The sequence below is a fragment of the Lemur catta genome, chromosome 4 (genome assembly GCF_020740605.2).
Source record: "Lemur catta isolate mLemCat1 chromosome 4, mLemCat1.pri, whole genome shotgun sequence".
In the NCBI taxonomy this organism is placed as follows: Eukaryota; Metazoa; Chordata; class Mammalia; order Primates; family Lemuridae; genus Lemur; species Lemur catta.
This window is the reverse complement of record NC_059131.1, coordinates 33,721,410-33,744,238: the sequence shown is the minus strand read 5'-3', so window position 1 is coordinate 33,744,238 and position 22,829 is coordinate 33,721,410. Positions and strand designations below refer to the sequence as shown.

General features: G+C 35.2%; 1 protein-coding gene and 1 pseudogene across 2 annotated transcripts in view; both read left to right on the top strand.

The window, feature by feature from the left end:
- The window catches only part of SRBD1 (S1 RNA binding domain 1), a 187,224-nt gene that overhangs the window by 130,183 nt on the left and 34,212 nt on the right, over nucleotides 1–22,829 (top strand). The gene's annotated exons all lie outside the window — the stretch shown is intronic.
- On the top strand, nucleotides 12,365–13,451 carry LOC123636877 (annotated as a pseudogene).

The following is a 22,829-nucleotide window of genomic DNA, read 5'->3' as shown; positions in this document are numbered from 1 at the left end:
TTTCTCTATATGAATATGTATTTTAAAAGACAGAATATGTGTATAGTAAGTGCTTTTTTGTCATAGGAGGTGTGACTAGGAAAGGGAATAATTTAGTTTAAAATTTATAAAAGTCAAATTTTAAGGAGAGCAGTATATTTTGTATGAATATAGTTTTTATTCCCATTATTTGCATTGTGTTCATACTATATTTTTCATCTGAAGCTCACATCTACTTTTTTCTAAAAGTATAAGTCACAGATATATTTTATTTTATTTTAAAAGTATATGTCAAAAATTCTTGCTCTCAAAGCCAAATGCTCCCAAATGTTAGAGGGAATTAGACTATCAATGATTTCACCAGGTGGCTAGTGACAGTTAATACTTAGTTATTACTAGAGTATGAAATGTTTTGTGGGTTTTTATAAAATATGCCATGAGAATGACATTTCTTATAGCTACCTTAAACTATTTAATTGCAGTTAGTATCAAGGCAAGATTTATGTCTGTGTCTGAAAATATTAGCTGTACTATGAAGTTGGGACTCAATATTAAAAGATTATGTCTGGCTTAATTGGCAAAAGTAGGAAGGGATGGAGTATAAAGGTGAATATTTTCATATACACAGCTATGCATATATTCTTAGGGCCCTAGTAACCAAAACCTCTTGTCTTAGTAGCACTCAGGTGCATAATTCAGTCAAATGAATCACAGATGATCCATTTTAAAAGCACTTTACTGTTTGGGTGTTAGGGAAAGAATATTTAGTTGTAACTTAAAAACTTCATCCCTAATCATTTAATGTTATATTTAATTTTAGCAGCTCCAAATCTATGTGGACAAAAATTATTCAGTTATAAATAAAAGATGTGTAAATCCTTACTCCAATGGCCTTTTTAGGGGGGAGGGGGGTATTAGGAGATGTTACAGGATATTATTACAATTTTCTATTCTGTTTCTCTGTGTTAGCCTTTTCTATTTGGTAATGCTTTCTCAGAAATGATGCTAAAAATCCATTATTATAGAACCATTAAAAATACAGGTTTATTATCCAGTGATTAATATCCATGACCTTTATTTTTGGATCAGCTTCATAAATATATGCGTTTTTCTATGTCAGTCATTGTCTAGAATTTCATTTTTGTTCTGCTTTCCATTACATACCATGAATTAAATGAAATTAATTTAATCGCTACTACAAACAGAAATTAAATGTGCCCTAATCCAGAGTTACGTTGTTTGCTTTTACAACTGTAAGTCATAAGTAATTAATTTTCCTTGGAAAATTAATTCACTTACCATTCCCAGTAGCATCATATGTTGACACAGGGTTATAGATAGTTTAATATTTTTCTTCAGCATGCTGGCCTCAACTTTAGAAGACCTTAAATGAAAACAAATTAAAATTTACTCAACTGTATATAATTTGGGGTTATTTAAAATAAGTGTTGTTGTTATTGATATCATCCAGGTGATGACTTGAAAATTATATTCAAACTTTAAAAAATGCCCATTAGTATATTAGCAACTCTGAAACAATATATTTTTTAAAAAGTTAATCATATGACAGTAGCTACTAATATTTTCTCTCTCTCAATTCTGAATAAACATTTTATATGACAGCCATCTGACAGGAGTAGCATGGAGAGTTTTATCATCACTTAATTGATAGGAAAACCAAAGTAGTAACTTACTTGCTGGAGATTTTGACCACCTAAGATAGCAGGCCATCATATCTGATTCTTGCAGAGTTTATTTTCAATCTCTAACCTCAGTCAGTAGAAAGATTTGCATCAAGGTCATCTTAAAACATAAAATGTAAAAGACATCTTTTAATCTGCCCAAATATTTTTTATTATATTGATTGCCCTTCTCTAATTCTTTAATTCTTTCCTGTTTAATACTTTTCCCCCTTACTTTCCAGAAAGGCCAACGTGGAAAATAAGCAAAAGTCTTTCAGTTAAACAAATTAGGTTTCCCCCACTGCTTCTTTTATTCTGAGGACTCAAAATATGCGCAAACCAAATTTAGTTTTTCTTTTGCATTTGCCAGGAGGTTATTTAGTAAGGTGATTTTTTTTTCTCCTGGTTCATAGAAGTCTATAAAACATATAGTGTTTATTACTTTATGTATATTTATTTAAGTCACTAAGGTGAAACTCTAGTGATGGTGGCAATGTTACAGTTTTAACAAGTGGGGGCTTATTTTATAAATGTGCCTTTGTGGCGATAGCTTTCAAAAATGCATGGGGTTAGCAATGACATATTCTTTATGCCTTTTAGAAAGAAAATTTGCTGTTCAATCCCAGTGTAAAAGTACTACTAGAATACAGAATCACCACTGTTATTTTTTTGTTGTTGTTACTATTCATTGTTATATTCAACTTTTTTGATCTGTGCTCAGAGGATTTAACTTCATATATTCCAAAGTTGTGTCCAGGAGAAAATGTTTACTTGCTACTTCCATCATAAGGAGGAGGATAGAGGAATCCCCTCCCCTGTTGCTTCAGAGGGTTTTCTTGTCAGAGTGACCTTCAGAATTGGGATAATAGCTTTCTTCTTTACCATCCTCAGACAAAATGGAAAAACTACACGTGTCAAGTCATGCACATTTATGTTTATGCTCTGGCTCAAATAAAGATTATTATATTTGAGATATATATATTTATTATATCAGGTTTAAGGCAAAGCAGTTGTATGATAACACTGCATACATTCTTACAGTTTTAAAATATGCCTCTGCCTTCTTTCCGAAATGAATAGATTTATTTTATCCTGGTTTTGAAATGGAAGAGTAAGTGTGTCCTTATAGAAATTTACTAGTATTAATCTGCATTTAATTTCACAATATATTCTCTAAAAAAATTAAATGAAAGGAGTTTGTCATGTTATTAACTTTTATTTTGTGTCAAAATGAATATCTTTTTAAAAAATGTTTATAGTGAACTAAGAAGTGTACAGGGGTTGTGTTACAAGAGGAGGTTGTAAGAAGGTGGAGAAAAAAGGTGGTAAATTTGAGCTACGTGGTATTTACCCCAAACTGGCAAATGAAAACTTTATGTTAAAATATATAAAAATTAGAGATTCAAGAGACAGAATTTGGAGAATCAAAATTTTTACTTTCCATGGCTATTTTGTTGATTCAGATTAGAATAGAAACAATAAGACTTTGTGGTATACATGTTCTTTTTAAAAATTGTATGATAAGATAGTACAAAGTTTATAATTTTCTGAATAGTCTTGACACACATGAAAAACTGTGCTATTTGTGAGAAGTAGACAAATAAATTTGTATCATGAGAACTCTGAGGAACTTGGAGCAAAATCTGGCTTGAGTTTGGTCAATATGATTTTATTTTTAATTTGCGAGCAGAATGTAAATATTCAAAATTATTCCTAAATTGCTCCCTAAAGTATGGTAAAAATGGGATTTCCAGACTGTTGATACCTGTTAGAGAATGAGATTGATGTTTTATAACATGTTACTATTCAATAGAGTTCCTCACAATGCCACTGGGTGGAAAAATAAATTTGTACCAAAAGAAATGTACAACTATTAGTCTGCATTCTGTTCCACACTTTGTTTTCAAAAGACTAAATTTAAATGAGTTTGCACTTCTACTAACAAAGGTAATAATTAAATCAAGATAATATATAGAAAAGTAAAACAGCAATTTGCCACCACCTAAGATTGACAAAACTGTCCCAGGTCCTTCAAAGTGAATCATGCTCCTGATCATTATCCCATATGACCTGATCGTACACATTGACAATGGGATATATTGGGTTTATATTGAGATATATTTTGCTAGAAACTTAAATCACAGGCAAGGCAGGGAATAACACATTGGAATAACCTGCCTTTATGCTTCTGTAAGGGCAGTACATTAACCTTTGGCTGTAGCAACTAGCTCACCTAGATATTGCTCTTTCCTTTTGTAGCACCATTCATACATAGTTTGGGGCCATCTTCAATCTGATATATAAGAACCCTGCTTCAAAACACTGTGTGTATATATATATATATATATATATATATATATATATATATATATATATATAAGAATATGAAATAATTTAATAGGCACCTTTTGATGGGTTTAAAATGAACTAGAGATTTGTGTTAATTGCAGTAGATGAATTGCCACATTTGTCCTACTAAAGCTGCTTATCAGAAGATGAAAAAAAACAGAGCCTTTAAGCAAAGTTTTATCTCCATATTGTTTCATATTTGCATATTAACCCAGAACATTTTTCTGTAGAGTGTGTGTGTATATATATTTATATATATATATAACTTCTGAATTGTTTTCCATCAAATTTCCGGTGAAGATTAAAAACAAAAACAGAAAGAACCTCTTCCCAATAAACATCGCTACTACATTTAAGTTTGTAATTTTTAGAAGAAAGGAACATTAAATAGAAGATATTTTAATTTTTTTGAGCTTTAATATTTGACAAATTTGTAGGAATCCTCAACATGTTATTGTTTTACCTTTTCCCCTCCATATATGTAAATTGAATGAAGTTAAATTTAACTGGTGATTTCTCCCCTAGAGTGATTTTTAAAAATATATTGTTTGTTAATAACAAGCTTGAACTTATTTTGACATTACTATACATTCTGTATGCTATAACATGGAAAAAATACTTAAGGGATATGGAGAGAAATAGACTGTTCTAGCTAGTAAGAGTGCTTAACTCTGGAGGGGCCACCAAGGAGTCTGTCATGATTGACAAGCATTCTAGTGGAGTCTTTCTTTTCTTTTTCTTTTTTTTTTTTTTCTATAACAGTGTTGAAGTCAGTCAAAGTATATATACAAAGCTGAGTGAATACCAGTTTCCCCAGTACAGGGGCTATTTTTTCAGGAAGTCTAACTCAAACCAGATGTTTTGCCTAGACCTAGAGTTTGTTGCTGCCAAGCATCTCATCAGAGGTCAGAGTTCTGGGCTCCGGGCCCTGCTAGAATTCTTTCACAAATTGCTATTCGGTGAGGTTTTAATCCTAATGGAAAGAATAATGTGCTTGTAAAATCTGCAGTTATTACAAACACAGTATACATATTGTGGACTTCAAATGACTACATATTTCATTCCCATAAACAGGGAATGCAGACGAATGCCTTGTGTGATAGCTTTAGACATTCTAACTAAAACCTAGCATACAGTTTATACCACATTAACCATTTGCATTTGTAATACCCCAATAAAAGCAACTGTTATTTTTGGGTGACAACTGGTAACCAACTTGTGCACCCCCACCACCACAACCAATTTTTTTTTAATGAGCTCTACAACCTCATACAGCTGTTTGAACATAAGAATTAAAACCATTCAGAACTAAATATCGGATATTCTCATAGAAAGATCTGTGAATGCTGCAGTACTAGATGAAAAGTTCTTAAAGCAAAAGACACCATTGTGCCAAGACTTAACTATCCTATATTTGGAAACACATGTATTAAAACCAAATTCATTTACTCAAATTAGGGTGAAGAGTATTTTTCTTTGTAATGAAGAATGTGATTGGTATATAGCTAAAGATGAGTTATGGCCCTTTGGGAAGGATTAAGGAAGATTGCTGAAATTTATTGTATCACTGCTTAATTAATTTTAAATACAAATATTATTAGATGCTTACTTGGGGGCTCTGCTATTGCTGATTATGAGCCCAACAGAAATTCCCAAGTAGATAAAGGTGTGCGAAACCAGAGTCACAATTTGGCTAAGAGTTAAGGATGTTAATTATTAGACTATAAGGCCGGGCACGGTGGCTCACGCCTGTAATCCTAGCACTCTGGGAGGCCGAGGTGGGTGGATCGCTCGAGGTCAGGAGGTTGAGACCAGCCTGAGCAAGAGCGAGACCCTGTCTCTACTAAAAATAGAAATAAATTATATGGACAACTAAAAATATATACAAAAAAAATTAGCTGGGCATGGTGGCGCATGCCTGTAGTCCCAGCTACTCGGGAGGCTGAGGCAGTAGGATCGCTTAAGCCCAGGAGTTTGAGGTTGCTGTGAGCTAGGCTGACGCCACGGCACTCACTCTAGCCTGGGCAACAAAGTGAGACTCTGTCTCAAAAAAAAAAAAAAAAATTATTAGACTATACCTACTAAAATTAAATCTGCAGTTCAGGTAGATGTGACAAATTTTTGTGTGGTGAACAACATAGTAAAAGTCCAAATTTCTGAAAATGAATTTAAAAAAATTTTTTGAAAGGACAGATTCTAATAACCCCAAATTATTCTATGGCATACGAAAGCACTTTTTGTTTGAACAGTTTGTAGCATTTGTTTGGGGGTGGGAGTCTAATTTCTAAATATTTTTTGTTTTCATTTGTAAGTAACAACGATATAGGATATAATAAATATATAAATAAAACTCTAGTCTCTAAGTCTTCAAAACAAATAAAAAGTGGTTAACTGTGGGAGCCCCCAAAATTTTAATAAAACCTTTGTAGTATGGGTAGTGCCTTTTGAAGTACTGTTTTGATTTTACCTTTCATTTCTATAAAAGAAAATCAACATTGATATCTCTTTTGCATAGACAATTGCATTGGTGTTGAGAGGAGTCATCATTTCTATGAACTTAAATTCTCCTAATTACTGCCAGAAAATGACAAGAAGATTTGTTTAAGAGTGTGATGTAAAAAGAAAATGTTTGGAGAATATTTGTGTTGTATTACTTTCTTAAAGTTGCAGAACAATTTTAAAAATCTATTTTCTGATTCATCTTTCTGCTTTTGGGTGCCTCTAAAGTTACAGCACAGTGGCAAATCTTCTACAGAGTCTTATTTTCTGATGTGCATCTCACTGAGTGAGTACGCTCTCTCCCATGAAAACTCTCATGGTATATAGTGCTTATCACTCTACCATTTAGTCTCACTTTATTTCATAATTGCCTGCAAGGGACTTTTTCATAGAAGAAAGGTGCAATAGTAATGCACAGTATTTTTATCATCTTTGGTATTCTGGAAAGTGAAATAACATTTCTTTTTTATGTGTTCATAAACCATAATTAGTGAATTTCCCTCCATAAAGTCAGGGGATACCATCATCAATTTCTGTAAAGAAGTTGAAAATAAATGTCAAAACTTGAGGCTACATTTCATTCTATATGGCATAATCATTCAAGCGCAATTAAAAAAATAGTCTGAGACTATGATCAGTTAATGAGAAACAAACAATTTCATATTAATGAGTTCCCATTTGCCAATAATTCTGTCATTTGTAACTTGAATCAGTCATCACCCTGCAAATAGCCCTTTCAAGACATTATTTGCAATTTTGTCTTCTGTTTTCTGTCCTTGATGTTGTGAAAATGGCCGTCTACTGTTACAAGAATGAAAAGAGATCCCGTTCAAACATCTTTCGTGTTTCCACTTTCAGTGAAAAAAATGTTTTTCAAACCTGCAGCTGGTTATTTCTGCAGGAGTTCCCACTTATGCTCAGATTTGATTGACATTTTGAAATGGCAGCTTTTCATGAAAAGCTGTTAACTTGTAGAATTCAGTTATGGTACTAAGACAGACTGACTTTGTTCTGTGGCTGGGACCTGTCCAAACTAAATAGAACCCGGCATCTGAATTTAATAGTGGTACTCAGCCAAGATAGGGCACTTTTGCCTTTTTTTCTTCAAAACTCTGATGCTGCTTATGTGTTCTAAAACTAACTTGATGGATATTCATCCCAACATCTTTCTGTAATTGCTTTAATTGACATATATAGTCATTCTCTTGTTCTCTCTCTTGAAGATCTAATGGACTAGGACAAGTGCTTCATTTTAAGATACAATGCTAATTGAGAAGAACTTAATTTGCAACTAATGTTACAGAGAGCCCTCAACATTTAAGAATATTATAACTTTTTTTCTAGTAGGGAGATCCAAGATTTTTGTTGCTAGAACTATAGATTAGAGCTATAGATTCATTCATTATGTGAAAAATATTTTACATATGGTACTACACAAATATAGTTTGTGAACATTATTTATTCATTGACTCAACAAATAATTATATTATACCTGCAATTTCAAGGGCAATGTGCTATAAACTATGGGAATCATGAAGTACATGATCCCTGCCCTTAAGGAACTTTGAATTCAGTATCTTCTTGTTATACCTAACTGACAATTAATGCTTCAAAATGTGCCAATTTGTAAAATTATTTGGTGATAATGACCTTTAATTTTTCAAGTGCCCAGTTGTTCTTGTATTTGATTTCCATATAACACTCTCATGAGATTAATAGGAAAATTTAGTATCCTAGGCCTGTTGTGCTTTTTTTGGTGGTCTCATGCCATCTGTTGGGAAATGTAAAAATCTGGTTTCACTTCCAAGTGTTTGGGTATTATTTGTTGTGTTACATGGGGCCATTAACCCTGAATATCTATCTATATGTGATACCTGGTTTCACTTTTCTTAAGACAGAGGTGCAACAGATAATCACTATAGATCCTGATTACAATTATGAAGCCCTGATCTTTGCCATCTCAGTTCACACAGCTGAAGTTCAATTGAAGTAGCTGACTTAGGATGGTTACCTAGTTTGTGTTCATTGTAGCTGGCTGTTTTAGGTAGCTAGACTACTTTCTGTAGTATATTCACAAGAGTGTAAGCTAATGCTGCACAGTATGCTCTCTGAGAATGTTGCTGTTAGATACAGTGTTTTAATTTTTATTCTTATAGCTCTGAGAAAGAGAAATTTAGGGTTGAAGTCGGTTGAAAATATTGGCCAAAATGATAGTCTTAATATTATCCCTGGATTTTAATATCCCACCTTTGTTTTGTTCCCCAACAACTTAGATAATTGAAATGAAGTCATATATATCCATTTGTATTAATTATAGGATTTCAGAGGATCTATACAACTTTACAATGCATTATTAGTAAAACGTAATATAACCTTTTTTTTTTTTTTAAGAGATGGGGTCTGACTCTGTTGCCCAGGCTGGAGTGCAGTGGCACAGTCATAGCTCACGGTAACCTCAAACTCCTGGGCTGAAACGATCCTTCCACCTCAGGCTCCTGAGTAGCTGGGATAACAGGCAGACGCTACCATGCTTCGCTAATTTTTGAATTTTTTTGTAGAGATGAGGTTTTTCTATGTCGCCCAGGCTGGTCTTAAACTCCTGGCCTCAAGCAATTCTCCCATGTCAGGTAAAAATACTGCAACTTTGAAGTATAGTGGCATTGATTTCAGAATCAAAATTACTTTTTAAATAAGAGTTTGAATTCATTTTTCCCATATTGGTGTTGTATAAGGAACAATTTTGTGTAAACTGATTGTTTCAAATGTGCAGATTGACAGTGTATGTCAAGGTCCTTAAAATGTCCTTCTTTGTTTTGACCACATAATGAGAACATTGGGCATTATGTCCTAACGAAGCAAGTTAAGTTTTAAATGTTATGCATAAATATGTTCTTACAGTGTTACCTATAATAATTGAAAGCTAGAAAAGCAAAGAAACTATTCAGTTAAAAAAAACATTAAAGTGTATCCATATAATTGAATAATCTACAATCATTTAAAATTAAGCTTCCAAAGAATCTTTAATAAAATGTGAAAACAAAATATTCAGATATTTAAAAGCTGGATTCATATTGGTATTACAGAGGAAAATATACACCTAGGAAAAATCTCTAAAAGTTAAAATGAGTTCCCTCTGGGTGATAAGATTGTACATGTTATTTTCTTCTTGTCTTTATGTATTTGTATACTTTCCTAATTTGCTATAATTAAAACATGTAGCTTTTTTTCTTTGGAAGAAGAAAGGACTTAGTAAATGAGAAATCTAGAAAAAAAACAGTAGTGACACATTGGAACAGAGGAATCTTGTTTTCTGATTTCTTTCAGGGTAGCTTGGATAATAGTCCTAGTACAGGAGGTAAAAAATGGTACCTGCAGACCTTATTCCACCTGGAGGGGATTTTACTTGGCTGGCACTTAAAATTTTTAAATAATTTAAATTTGAATGCCATTAGGAGAGGTCTCTAGCCTCTCAAGTTTGCCAGAGCCCCTACCCATCTTTCTTATACTTACCTCGTTCATACATTTATGTAACCTTCCAGGCCTCTGAGATGCAAATGTTTTATTTTTCCAGCTGCTGTGCCTAATGCCCAATACTGTTCTCATAATAGTAGAATGGTCTACTCCAGGTTTTGTTTTTGTTTTTTTTTTCCTCACTCAGCATTGGATAATGGTAGTGATGGTGGTGTTGATCTTAACATTAGCATTTGTTGAGCCCTTATGTAGTAGTTGGTTTATAATAAAATTTACCTTAATTATTCTAATTCTTGCAACTCCATAGAGCTAGGTGCTGTTATTTCCCCCATTGTAAAGATAAAACAACTGAAGTTCAAAGAGGTTAATAATCTGTTAATTGTAGAACCAAGATGCTAAGGTAAGTCTACCTGGATTTGAAATCTGTGCTCTTAATATTAATAGCTAAGTTATATGCTTAATGATTATATTTTAACATCACTAGAAGTCTTTAACCAATAATAACATTATATTATTGAAAAGAGGCCTCAGTAACAATTGTTTTTCTTGTTTTTGCATGTCACAAATGGAGGGAGATAAAGTTCCTGGTATTATTCTTTAATATTCTTATAAATGATAAATTATTAAATAAAAATTAAATTATCCTTGAATACTCGTATTAAACAATAAACCATGTTATTTTACTTTTAATTTATAATTGTATGTTGTATGTTAAGATATGGAAAGGAAATACTAGTGTTTACCATGGAAACTTGATATAAATATTATTTTCTGTTTCAAGGAATAACATACCTATTTCTTATATAAAATTATATTATCTTCAAACATGTAATTCAGATATATTCAGCTCCTATTACATGGAATATTCAGAAATATAACCCCTATAATAAATATCTAAGTGTATAAAAACAAAGCTCTCTGTTAAGTAGGTTAATATACAACTTTCCTAGTTTTATATGCCTAATACCTATTTTCTCAAATATGTGTTCTGTTTTGCCTTTTGGTTTTCTTTTGACAAAAGAAACCAATTTTGGGGATTCCTATTAGAGGGATAAAATTGGCTTTTATATGGAATAAAAAATATATGTGTTCTAAATCTGTATGTGCTCTAAAATTTGTAGTATTCTCATGAGGGTTAAATCACTTAACTCTTTGTATGAGTCCCACTTAGGAAATGTAATATACCATTTTAAAAGTATTTCTTTACAAGTGATGAGAAAAGGAGGAAAGTCACAGTGATCTCTGCTTTAAACTCTTTAAGAAGGATAGTTATAAAGCAAACACAAGACATTTGTTACACTAGTAAAACATGGAAAATTAGAAAAAAAGAGTAAGTAAGCAAGTAAAACCCTAACACTGATGGGTGATTTTGGAGGTGTGTAGGCAGTAAATGTTCTCAGTCCGTGCATGTCGAAAAGGTATTTTGTTCTCATGCTTGAATAATAGTTTTACTGGATGTAGAATTTTAGATTGAAAGTAATTTTTCCTTAGCAATTTTATTATTTCCATTCTATTATCTTCTACCACTCAGTGGTATTGATGGTGATCTGATTCTCATTCCTGTGAGGGTGACCTGTTTTTTGAATTTCTGGAAGGTTTCCCCCTCCACCCTTCTTCCTTTATATGCTTAGGTGCTTCTCTTTTTCCATTCATGGGGTACACTTGTACCCTTGTAATTTAAAGATGTTCTTTACTTTTGGAATATTATCTTTTGCTGTATATTTGATTTCTTGCCCTCTGCTTTCTCTCTCTCTAATTCCACTAAGTTGGATATTGTACCTGTTAGGTGGAACATCTTTATCTCTTATCTTTTTTCTGAATTTTTCAGCTCTTGATTTGTGTTATTGTTGTTGTTCTGGGAAAGCTCCTCTACTTTATCTTCTGATCATTTTGAATATTTCATTTTGGTAGTCATATTTTTAATTTCTAAAATATACTTTCTTGATCTTTAATCCCCTTTTATGGTATTATGTTCTTATATTTTTGTTCATTTTTTTAGCTACAAATTTTATTTAATTTTTTTAAGAATACAAACTAGAAGGATTTCTCCTCTATCTCTGTTTCTTCCAGTTGTTTTTAATTTTTGTTTTCCATTAAATATCTTGATATTTCTCAGGATGGAGACTTTTTCAGCTTCCTATGAGAGCCTTGATTGTCCCTTCCTACTTAAGAATATAGCCATACAATGCCGAATGGAACTTTGCTGTATGTATTAGGTTGGTGCAAAAGTAACTGAGGTTTTAGCATTGTTGAAATTTGTTGTTTGATATTGGAATACATTCTTAAATAAATGTGGTTATGTTATATATCATTTTAATGTACATTTCTCACTTTATTTTTTTTGTTAAGGACTTATTACTTACTGTTTATATTTATTTTAGACTATGGAAATGATGTTAGACAAAAAGCAAATTCAGGCAATTTTCTTTTTTGAGTTCAAAATGGGTTGTAAAGCAGTGGAGACAACTCGCAACATCAATAACACATTTGGCCCAGGGACTTCTAACGAACGTACAGTGTGGTGGTGATTCAAGAAGTTTTGCAAAGGAGACGAGAGCCTTGAAGATGAGGAACGCTGAAGATGAGGCTGGCAGTGGCCAGCCATCAGAAGTTGACAACAACCAATTGAGAGCAATCATCGAAGTTGATCCTCTTACAACTACACGAGAAGTTGCTGAGGAACTCAATGTTGACCATTCTATAGTCGTTCGGCATTTGAAGCAAATGGGAAAGGTGAAAAAGTTCCGTAAGTGGGTGCCTCCTGAGTTGACCGAAAATCAAAAAATATTGTTGTTTTGAAGTGTCATCTTCTCTTCTTATATGCAACCACAGCAAACCATTTCCCAATCAGATTGTGACATGCGACAAAAAGTGGATTTTATACGACAACTGGTGACAACCAGGTCAGTGATGGATTTTATACAACAACCAGTGACTACCACTCAGTGATGGACTGAGAAGAAGCTTCAAAGCACTTCCCAAAGCCAAACTTGCACCAGAAAAAGATCACGGTCACTGTTTGGTGGTCTGCTGCCAGTCTGATCCACTACAGCTTTCTCAATCCCGGCGAAACCATTACATCTGAGAAGTATGCTCAGCAAATAGATGAGATGCACCAAAAACTGCAATGCCTGCAGCCGGCATTGGTCAACAGAAAGGGCCCAATTCTTCTCCATGACAATGTCCAACTGCACGTGACACGACCAATGCTTCCAAAGTTGAATGAATTGGGCTACAAAGTTTTGCCTTATCCAACATATTCATCTGACTTCTTGCCAGCCAACCTACTACCACTTCTTCAAGCATCTTGACTTTTTGCAGGTAAAATACATCCACAACCAGCAGGATACAGAAAATGCTTTCCAAGAGTTCCTTGAATCCCAAAGCACCGACTTTTACACTACAGGAATAAACAAACTTATTTCTCATTGGCAACAATGTGTGGATTGTAATGGTTCCTATTTTGATTAATAAAGATGTGTTTGAACCTAGTTATAATGATTTAAAATTCATGGTCTGAAACCATAATTACTTTTGCACCAACCTAGGTATGGTTTGTTTCATTAGTAGTCTTTACTCTGTTAGAATCTCCAGATCCTATTCTTAAAATGGAAAATGTCTACATGGCTGATTTCAGAGGACTTTTTCCCTGGGCTCTTTCCAGTCTTCTTAGTGAAGAAAACTATAATTTTTTTCCTCTTTGGTGGGGGAAGATGGAATAAATATTTGGCTATGTAGGTGGAATAAATATGTTAGATACTTCTTGCAGTGAGTTTGGGGTGAATACTGGTCAAATAGTATCCCTGCAAAATTCATGTCTACCCAGAACCTCAAAATGTCACCTTATGTGGAAATAGTCTTTGCTGATGTAATTAGTTAAGATGAGGCTACAATGGATTAGGGTGGGTCCTAATCAAGTGACTAGTATCCTTATAAGAAGAGAAAACAGACACACAGAGAGAGAACACCGTGTGAAGATGGAGACAGAAATTAGAGTGATACAGCTGCAAGCCAAGAAATACCAAGGATTGCCAGCAACATCAGAAGCTGGGAGAGAGGCGTGGAACAGATTGTCTCAGAGCCTTCAGAAGGAATCGACTACTGATGTCTTGATTTCAGACTTCTAGGCTCCACAAGTCTGAGAGGATAAATCTCTATTGTTTGAAGACACCCACTTTGTGGTAATTTATTGTAGCAACCTTAGGAAACTAAGAGAAGGGTATACGGCAAGTAAGACTTGATGACCTGACCAGCGTATTTACCGGGCCTTTTGAACAGGATCTCTTGCTCTTTTAGCCTGTGGTTCTCAATCCCGGGGCCGCTGCCTGGTACTGATCTATGGCCTGTTAGGAAATGGACTGCGCATCACCACCTGAGCTCTGCAGCCCCCCTTCCCCCAGCACACACTCCACCGTATCCCCCATTCTGTGGAAAAATTGTCTTCCATGAAACCAATCCCTGGTGCCAAAAAGAGGACTGCTACTTTTTGCCATTTGCATTTGGGGACTGTATACAAGAAGTTTAAATGACCAGATTTCACACTACTCAGATTTGGGAAAAGGATTCCCAGTCCTTAGACCATGAGAATTTTAGGCTTAATGATTAGGGAAGAATTAGGAAGATTCAATTATGGTAGGGTGTGGCAGAGTTTTTGCCTTAGTGCATTCATGGCTGGGGGACACCAGCTCTTTCCCAGTCATGATAATGGGAACTGGAGTCTCAAGACTTGCAGTTCCAGCATTGGAGACATTATGAAGCAGGGACCTGATTGACCACCTCAGCTTTCTATCAGGATGGATTATCTTAACCTACTGTTCTCATGGCACACTGTGTGAAGTCAGCCTGTTGCGAATCAGTCATTGGCATGTTAACTCTTACCTCTCTTAGGAGGCAACTGTTTTATATTCTGACTTTGAATTAATTCCTTAGATCTTATGGTCTCATATTAATACATATCTCAAGCCAGATCTCTCTAGGGATTCTGTCTGACTTACGAGCTCCCTCCTCAACTGTGTTCCTGTCAGGAATATGTCAGCCTACAACTTCTTCCTTCTGACTTTTCTTCCTCAAGACACTTAATTCTGAGGCCTTGAGGTAGATATCTGCTCCTAGCCATTGAACTTTCTCTAGTAGCCGGTACATCATATAGGATTTGGCAATGGGGAAGAAAAAAAAAAAAAATCCCTGGCCTTTTTTCTTTTTAAAGCATCTTTCCATTTTTGTTGAAATTTACTGGGAAAAAGTTAAAGAATTCAGTCCCTACTGGAGATGGAAAAGTTTCATAGGTGAGTTGTCAGTAGTTGAAAAGCATGTCTACTCTTAGTAATAGCCATTATTAAAACAACTGTGGACCCTGGCATGGTTTAAGTCACTGACAACATGCGGTTTTCTAGGTTGTCTGTACACTGGTTTCTTTAATGTGTTTCTTTGTTCCATGGCTGGACTAGCACTAATTCCTTTTCTACTTTTTCTTTTCCTCTGGGAAGGTATTGCTTTTGTAGATCTCACATTGTAGAGAGAAACCTGCCTCATTGTGACCCCTAACCTATGTAGTAAATCAGCTAAAATTAATTTTGGTTCTTTCTGATCTGTGCCCCATGTGACTCCCCCCAAGATTTCATTATTAGATTTTGACAGCCTTTTAAATTTGTAAGTGCCACAAATTTGTCACTAGAGATGAATGGGTAAAAAGAAAATTCCTTGCAGTGGAGGATATGGGTAAAATATTTCAAGTGACAGATCTGCATCAATAATGTTAATGTTTATGGGGTGATGAAAACCATATAAGTCTTAAGCCAGAATCTTGTTTCAGCTGAGTCCCAGAAATTTTGACCACAGAAGCCAAGGCACATTCCATTTATCCCAATGAATGTTTTTTCAAGTCCTTTCCAACTGTCTGGAAGACAATTGTCACTCTTGAATGCCTAAACCTTAAATGCTTTTTCTACTATATTAGTTAAAAACAATGGAAACATTGTCTACTATTCCCAAAATGACTTTTGACTTGTCTTGAGTTCCTAAAATGGAGAGCAGATTTGGCAATGTTATTCTGCCCTCTACTTTTCATGTTCATCTTCCGGCAAGGTTTTCAAGAAATTTAGCATCATTCTTTTTGACTGACCTCTGGCCTAGCTTTCATGCCTTAGGGTTGCCTTTACTGAGTACTGGGCAGTCACAAGGCTGGGGGCTTTCTATGTCTCTTGCAAGTTCCTCCACTTGAGTGGCTTCTGATTCGGTGAAGAAAAGGGTTAGTATTTGAGAGACTGAGAGTAAATTCAGAGGAAGTCTAGAAAAAAGACAACTGAAATTATCCCAAATATGTTGCCAACTAGCATATGTATGTTATTATTATTTTTAACTAGGGAGAATAATGAAGAATTTTAAACCATTACAGTATGGTCTTTTGTTTATTTATTTGTACTAAGCCATTTTAAAGTTTCCCTGGGAAATTAAAAGTGGTTCTTAGAAGAAAGAAGAAAGAAAAAAGGTAAATTACTACCCTTCCATCTTCACCCACATGTGTACAGAAGGTTTCCATGACTACGGATATTAATGAGCTTATCATTTCTCTACCAAATTTATCTGAAAGTGATACCATAACAGTGTAGTAAGCATAATGATTTTACAATGAAAATTTCACTTTACATAAAAGATTATTGTATTATAAGCTGATATGAAGACAGTGTCTCAAAATGGGCCATTACAATGTAGGAATGCGCTAAGTCAATAATAATAAAGAAAACAGTTAATTAGTATTCATGAAGTGCTTATTAGGGATAGGATTATTCTTTCCATTTTACAATTACTGAACAGTAAGGCAGCAAGATGTTATTTGACTTAGTCTTCTTTACTACCTCTCATTTTCAGTTATTTCCCAAGGTTGAGCTAGCATGGGCTTTGCAGTCTAGCTGTGTGAGTTCAAATTTCAGCTCTACCTTTTAGTAACCTTAGGCAAGTTATCAAATTATCGTCATCATTGTTGTCATTGTTGTCGTCGTCATCATCATCATCTCTAGTGTAGAATTATAACATGTTAGCAAGAAAGGTCTAAGAGACTATCAAGGCTAACCCCCTTATTTTCTATAGAAACTGAAGCCTAGAAAATTAAGTGACTTATTCACCACTTGTTAGTGTTTTAGTTATAACTACAACAATATTCTTTTAACTTTATTTTTATGTGCTTCCTACTACAACAGTGGTTTCTGGACTTTTGACTTCATGGACAACTAAAATAGTTAAAAAATAAAATTGTGGTAGCCAGTCTTTAAGATGGTCCTCAGCAATCCCTGCCTTTTGCTATTCACACCCTGGTATAGTCCCTACATTGTGTACTGATCTTTGTGAGCAGTAGAATATGGCAGAATTGATGGCATATCACTTTTGAAATTTAAGTTGTAAAAAACCTTGTGGCTTCTGTCATGGATACTTTCATTCTCTTGGGTCACTCACTGTTGTGAAGCCAACTTCTGTGTCATGAGCAGCCCTGTGGAGAGACCAGTATGGTCTCCATAGAAGAGACCTCTAAGCCAACAGAATGTGAGGAACTCAGGCCTTCTGCCAACAGTTACAGGAGTTAGCCATCTTGGAAACAGATCCTTCAGCCTTCTCAGGCCTTCAGGTGACTGTAGCCCCAGACAACATATGGACTAACCTCACCTCAGGAGAGCCAGAACTACCCAGATAAGCTGCTCCTGGATTCCTGCCCTTTAGAAACTGTGCGAGATAATACATGTTTATTTTAAGCAGCTAGGCTTTAGGGTAATTGGTTACACAGCAGCAAATTACTAATGCAATGGGGTTATGGAGTGCTGACATATTTCTAGTGTTTTTCTCTGTCCTAGACAAGGATAAGAGAAAGGACTATTTTAGCACCAAAGTAGTAGGGATGTCATAATTACACAGTAAAGGACAGTCATTTAAATGGAATACATTTATCTTCCTGAAAAACTTATCATGTTCTTTTCCTCATTTTGCTGTTGACCACTGAAAACTTTGTTATGAACTGGCATTTGGGGATCATTGTACTTCATGCTGTTATTTCAGTTAGTAATTTTCCAACTTTGCCTTCTTTTGTGTCCTCAGGTGTTTGCTGAATAAAGGAAACTTTGTTGTTGTCTTTTGAATTTCAGCTATAGAAAAACCAAACCAAGGGAACTCAAGTTGTATTTCTTACTTGTGGTGGAAAGTATAATAACACAGAAAGACATTTTAATCATCTGATCCAGTTTCTCTCTCCTTAGATTTTTCTCATCTGTGAATTGAAGGGTTATATATACTATATGATCTCTCATAAGCCTTTCTAGTCCTAAAATTTTCAGATTCTAAAAGAAGAACTTTGGATATTATTCTTTCCTCCTACACTGTTTATCAACAAAAAGGAAAAGGTGGTAATCATAAAATCTTTGCTTTTTCCATTTTAAAAGATGCAATTGTTTAAAATCAAAATTGGAATCTCATCAAAATGAATACAAATACCCAGAAGGGGAAGGAAAGAAAACTGCCAGTTAAAGGAACATATTCCTTTTCCTCTGACTCTGCCATGTGCATACTTACGTCCTAGCCTCCATACTTAATATTATACCACTTAAAAAATAAAATAGGTCAAGTCAATGGGTTTTCTTTGTAACCTAAGCAAGCGAGCTAGATTTTTCACTGCTAGATCAAGTGAGACTGTTTTACTTATGAGAAACAGAGGGGCATAATATTTCAAAGTTTATACTCAAGAGATAGACCCTCTATGCTCAGCTATACCCAGGCAGTATGACTTTGGGCAATTAACTTATCTGTGCCTTGGTTTTCTTTTCTGTAAAATTGAGATAATAATAGTTTTCACTCTGCAGGATTGTGAAGATGAATTAAGTTAGTATTGTAAAATTCCAAACATCTAGTATCAACCAATACAGCGTAAATATTTTCTGGTATTCTTACTGTACAATGGACTTTCTTTTATAAAGATACTGAAGAACTTTGACAATTTAACATAGATTCTCTGTAACATTTTGTATTTTGCCCCTCCGCGTGATAAACAACTGTACCAGATTATGAATTTTGACCTAGAAATTTAGCCCTGCACAAACATTTACTTAAGGAGTACTTGTTGTTAAAGATTAAGCATCTTAGCCAATGAAAATGACTAGATATACATAAGAAGGATACTGGAGGCAACACTCTTTTTTAAAACAAGTGACTAATTTTCACAACTCCCCCCTCCCTTTTAAGATGAATTTCAGAATTATTTGTACATAGCAACTACAAAAGGGTTGTATTCAGTTTTTTGTTTATTTAGATGCTTATAATATGCACATATCCACTTCTATCCTTTGATGTTACTGGATCCCCTCCTGAGGTTTTCGATGTTTATAATTTTCCTCCCACCTGAGTGCTAGACAGTTTGTACTTTAAATGCTTTACCATAGATCTCTCCCCTGAACGCCAAACTCCATATATCCACCTGCCAACTTGACTTCTCAATTTGGAAGTCTAATAGGCTTCTCAAACTTAACATGTCTATAAAAGAACTCCTGACCTTTCTCCACTAACCTCCCCTTGCCTGCCAAAATTTAAAATTAAAACCACAACACTTTCTGTCCCATCCTTCCCCATTTCTATTAATGGCATTGTCATTCACTGAGTAAAGCTACAAACTTATTAAAAACTTCTTTTTATTACAATTCTTGATTCTTCCTTTTGCTTCATCATCTCCTAATATTAACTCCATCTACTTCTTTCCATTTGCTTCTTTCCACTCCAGATACCTGACTCTAGACAACCATCATCTCCCTCTTGGAGAAAGTCTCCCACCAGGACTCCTTGTTTCCACTTTTGTTTTTTTTAATTCATTTTCTACAGCATAATATTTTTAAAATGTATGTTAAATCCTATCATCTGTCCCATTGTAATTGGAATCAAATTCAAGCTCCCTGCCATGGAGACCTATAAAAGCCCCGTCTACAGCCATGTTTCTTAGCACTTTTTCCCCTTTTCCATTATGTCCCAGCTGCATTGCCCTCCTTTCAGTTTCATGAGCCACTGTAGTTTGTTCCTACCTCTGGCCATGTAAAACAGGAGATATTTATTATAAACCTACTGTTATGAACCAAAGACACTACTGCCTCAGGACAAGGAATGAAGTTTTGTTATCATGTTATAAAAGGAAGGCACATAAAGAAGGTAGCTAGACTGCCTTTTCCTTTCTTCTTGATGTCAGAAAAAACCTTTCAAAGTAAAATGAAAATAAGTTGCTGATTCACTTTAAAACCCAAACTTGTTTAAAATAAACAGTCAGTTCTAAACTGAGATTTACTCTAACAGACTATTCCCCTTGATGAGTTCAGAATGAATGAAATGAAGAATTATTAATATTTGAGTCCCTGTGTTGCTCAGATAGCTGTTTCTTTAAGGACCAGTCTTTGGTTCCTATGCCCTAGGATTCTTTCCATGATGAAGAGAAGTTAGTAACATCTGTATCCCTTTTCTACATTCTAGAATTCTTTAATTTGTATTTCCTTTTAACTTTAATGACATAGCCCATGTCCATGACCCTGTTACTCTATGGGTCCAATAGGTATGATTTTGCCTAATCCTGTCCTAACCCACAGAGATATTTTAGGAAAATGAGTTCTACTACATTGAGCCTTAATGAAATGATTGTGTCTAAATCAAACATTTTCATATAAGGAAAAATATTTTCCAAACTTATTAATTATATCAAGGTATGTACTGGTATCCCAAGGTATGCTATTTGTCCTTTCTGGTAGAGATGCTTAATCAGTTTCTAATCATGTCAGTTATAAGAGAGAGAACCTGTCTGTGGTAAATGGTGTCCCATAATGAGTTCACAAGGCTTGACCTGGGAACTAGCAAGTCAGGACGCTTTATTCCTAGTGTTCTTTGCATTCTTGTTCCAAATCTCCCACCTTCTTTTGTGTCCTTTTATTATGTGACAAGATGGGACACTAGCTCATGTTTGAAATGACAGAAGCTTAAGTTTTGAGTTCCCAGAAAAAGAAAGACTTAATTAAGCATTTATAATTAAAAGCATTAGAGATTAGTCTGACTAGGGTGTGAAATAACAGGAACTCATTATTGGCCTAGAAACCTACCCAGAAACTATTTGCATGAGAATTTGGCAGCTTAGAGTGGGAGGGCCTGTGGCCATGGTCTGTCTTAACATGTTATGTTAAGGCATCTTAGATTTCACTTTAAAATTTCTTCTTCTGGCCAGGCATGGTGACTCATGCCTATAATCCCAGCACTTTGGGAGGCCGAGGCAGGAGGATTGCTTAATGCCAAGAGTTTGAGACCAGCCTGGGCAACATAGTGAGACCTCGTCTTTACAAAAAAAATAAATAAATTATATTAGCTAGGTATGGTGGCGTGTACCTGTAGTCCCAGCCACTCAGGAGGCTAAGGCAGGAAGATTGCATGAGCCCAGGAGTTTCAGGCTGCAGTGAACTGTGATTGTGCCCCTGCACTCCAGCCTGGGCAATAGTGCAAGATCCTGTTTTAATCAATCAATCAATCCTTTTAAAAAAAGGTACATAACATTTCTTCTTCTGACTTGCTATTTATTGATACCTGCTAAAAAAAAGGTTTTCTATAATGTGAATTTACATTATGCTGCTGCAATAACCTCAAGCAGTGAGTGCCATGTCACCAATATCTCCTTTTATTTTAGGGCAACTCTTTTTCTTAAACCAAATTCCCAGCTTAAGCAACAAAAATTCAAAAACTGAGGCCGGGCGCGGTGGCTCACGCCTGTAATCCTAGCTCTGGGAGGCCGAGGCGGGTGGATCGCTCGAGGTCAGGAGTTCGAGACCAGCCTGAGCAAGAGTGAGACCCCGTCTCTACTAAAAATAGAAAGAAATTATCTGGCCAACTAAAAATATATATACAAAAAAATTAGCCGGGCATGGTGGCTCATGCCTGTAGTCCCAGCTACTCGGGAGGCTGAGGCAGTAGGATCGCTTAAGCCCAGGAGTCTGAGGTTGCTGTGAGCTAGGCTGATGCCACGGCACTCACTCTAGCCCGGGCAACAAAGTGAGACTCTGTCTCAAAAAAAAAAAAAAAAAAAAAAAAAAAATTCAAAAACTGAACTGCTAGAAATTTGTCCCTAACTGTTCCTTCCTTTATCTAGTTTATTGAGTAGCTACCGTGTACTAAGAAGCATGGTATGAGGAAATGGGTATATAAAGAAAAGTCTAAGTAAATGGACAGCAAATGCACACAGATCCTCAACTAAACCAATACTCAAGGAGCAGATTAAAACAACAGTAGGATTGAGCACCTACTGTGTAGCAGGATATAGCAACAAACAAAACATATTTATTTACTTATACACATACACACCTGGGTGCATCAGATGATAGTAAGTACTGTGGATAATAAGATAGGAAATGGGGATAGGAGTGGTATGAGAGGCAGAGTTTTGGAGCCCAGTCTTCACTCCCATCAGTGCAGGTAGCTAGATGTGGAGTGACTTGCACGTCATGTAGTGCACCTGGGTGATCTGTTGCCATGGTCGTGTGGAGAGAGGGGATGTGGAAACAAAAGGGAACTCTTGCCTTTCCGTATTAACATTCTGACTCGGTAGAAAAACATTAATGTGGATCCTGGGCTGGCAGTGTCAGCCTCTGGTCTAATTGGGAAAAGTTTGCTGTCTGTAATAATGGGCTGGAAGCCAATTCATATCTGACTGCATGTGTGGCCACATGCATGTCTTTGTATTTGGGGAGAGAAAATGTATCTTTAGAACTTATTACTGGAAATATTGTTTCTACATTTGGGGAAGCAAAACCTTTTTAATTACTTTGCATTAACACCCCCTTCTGTCTCCACAATCTGCCCCTT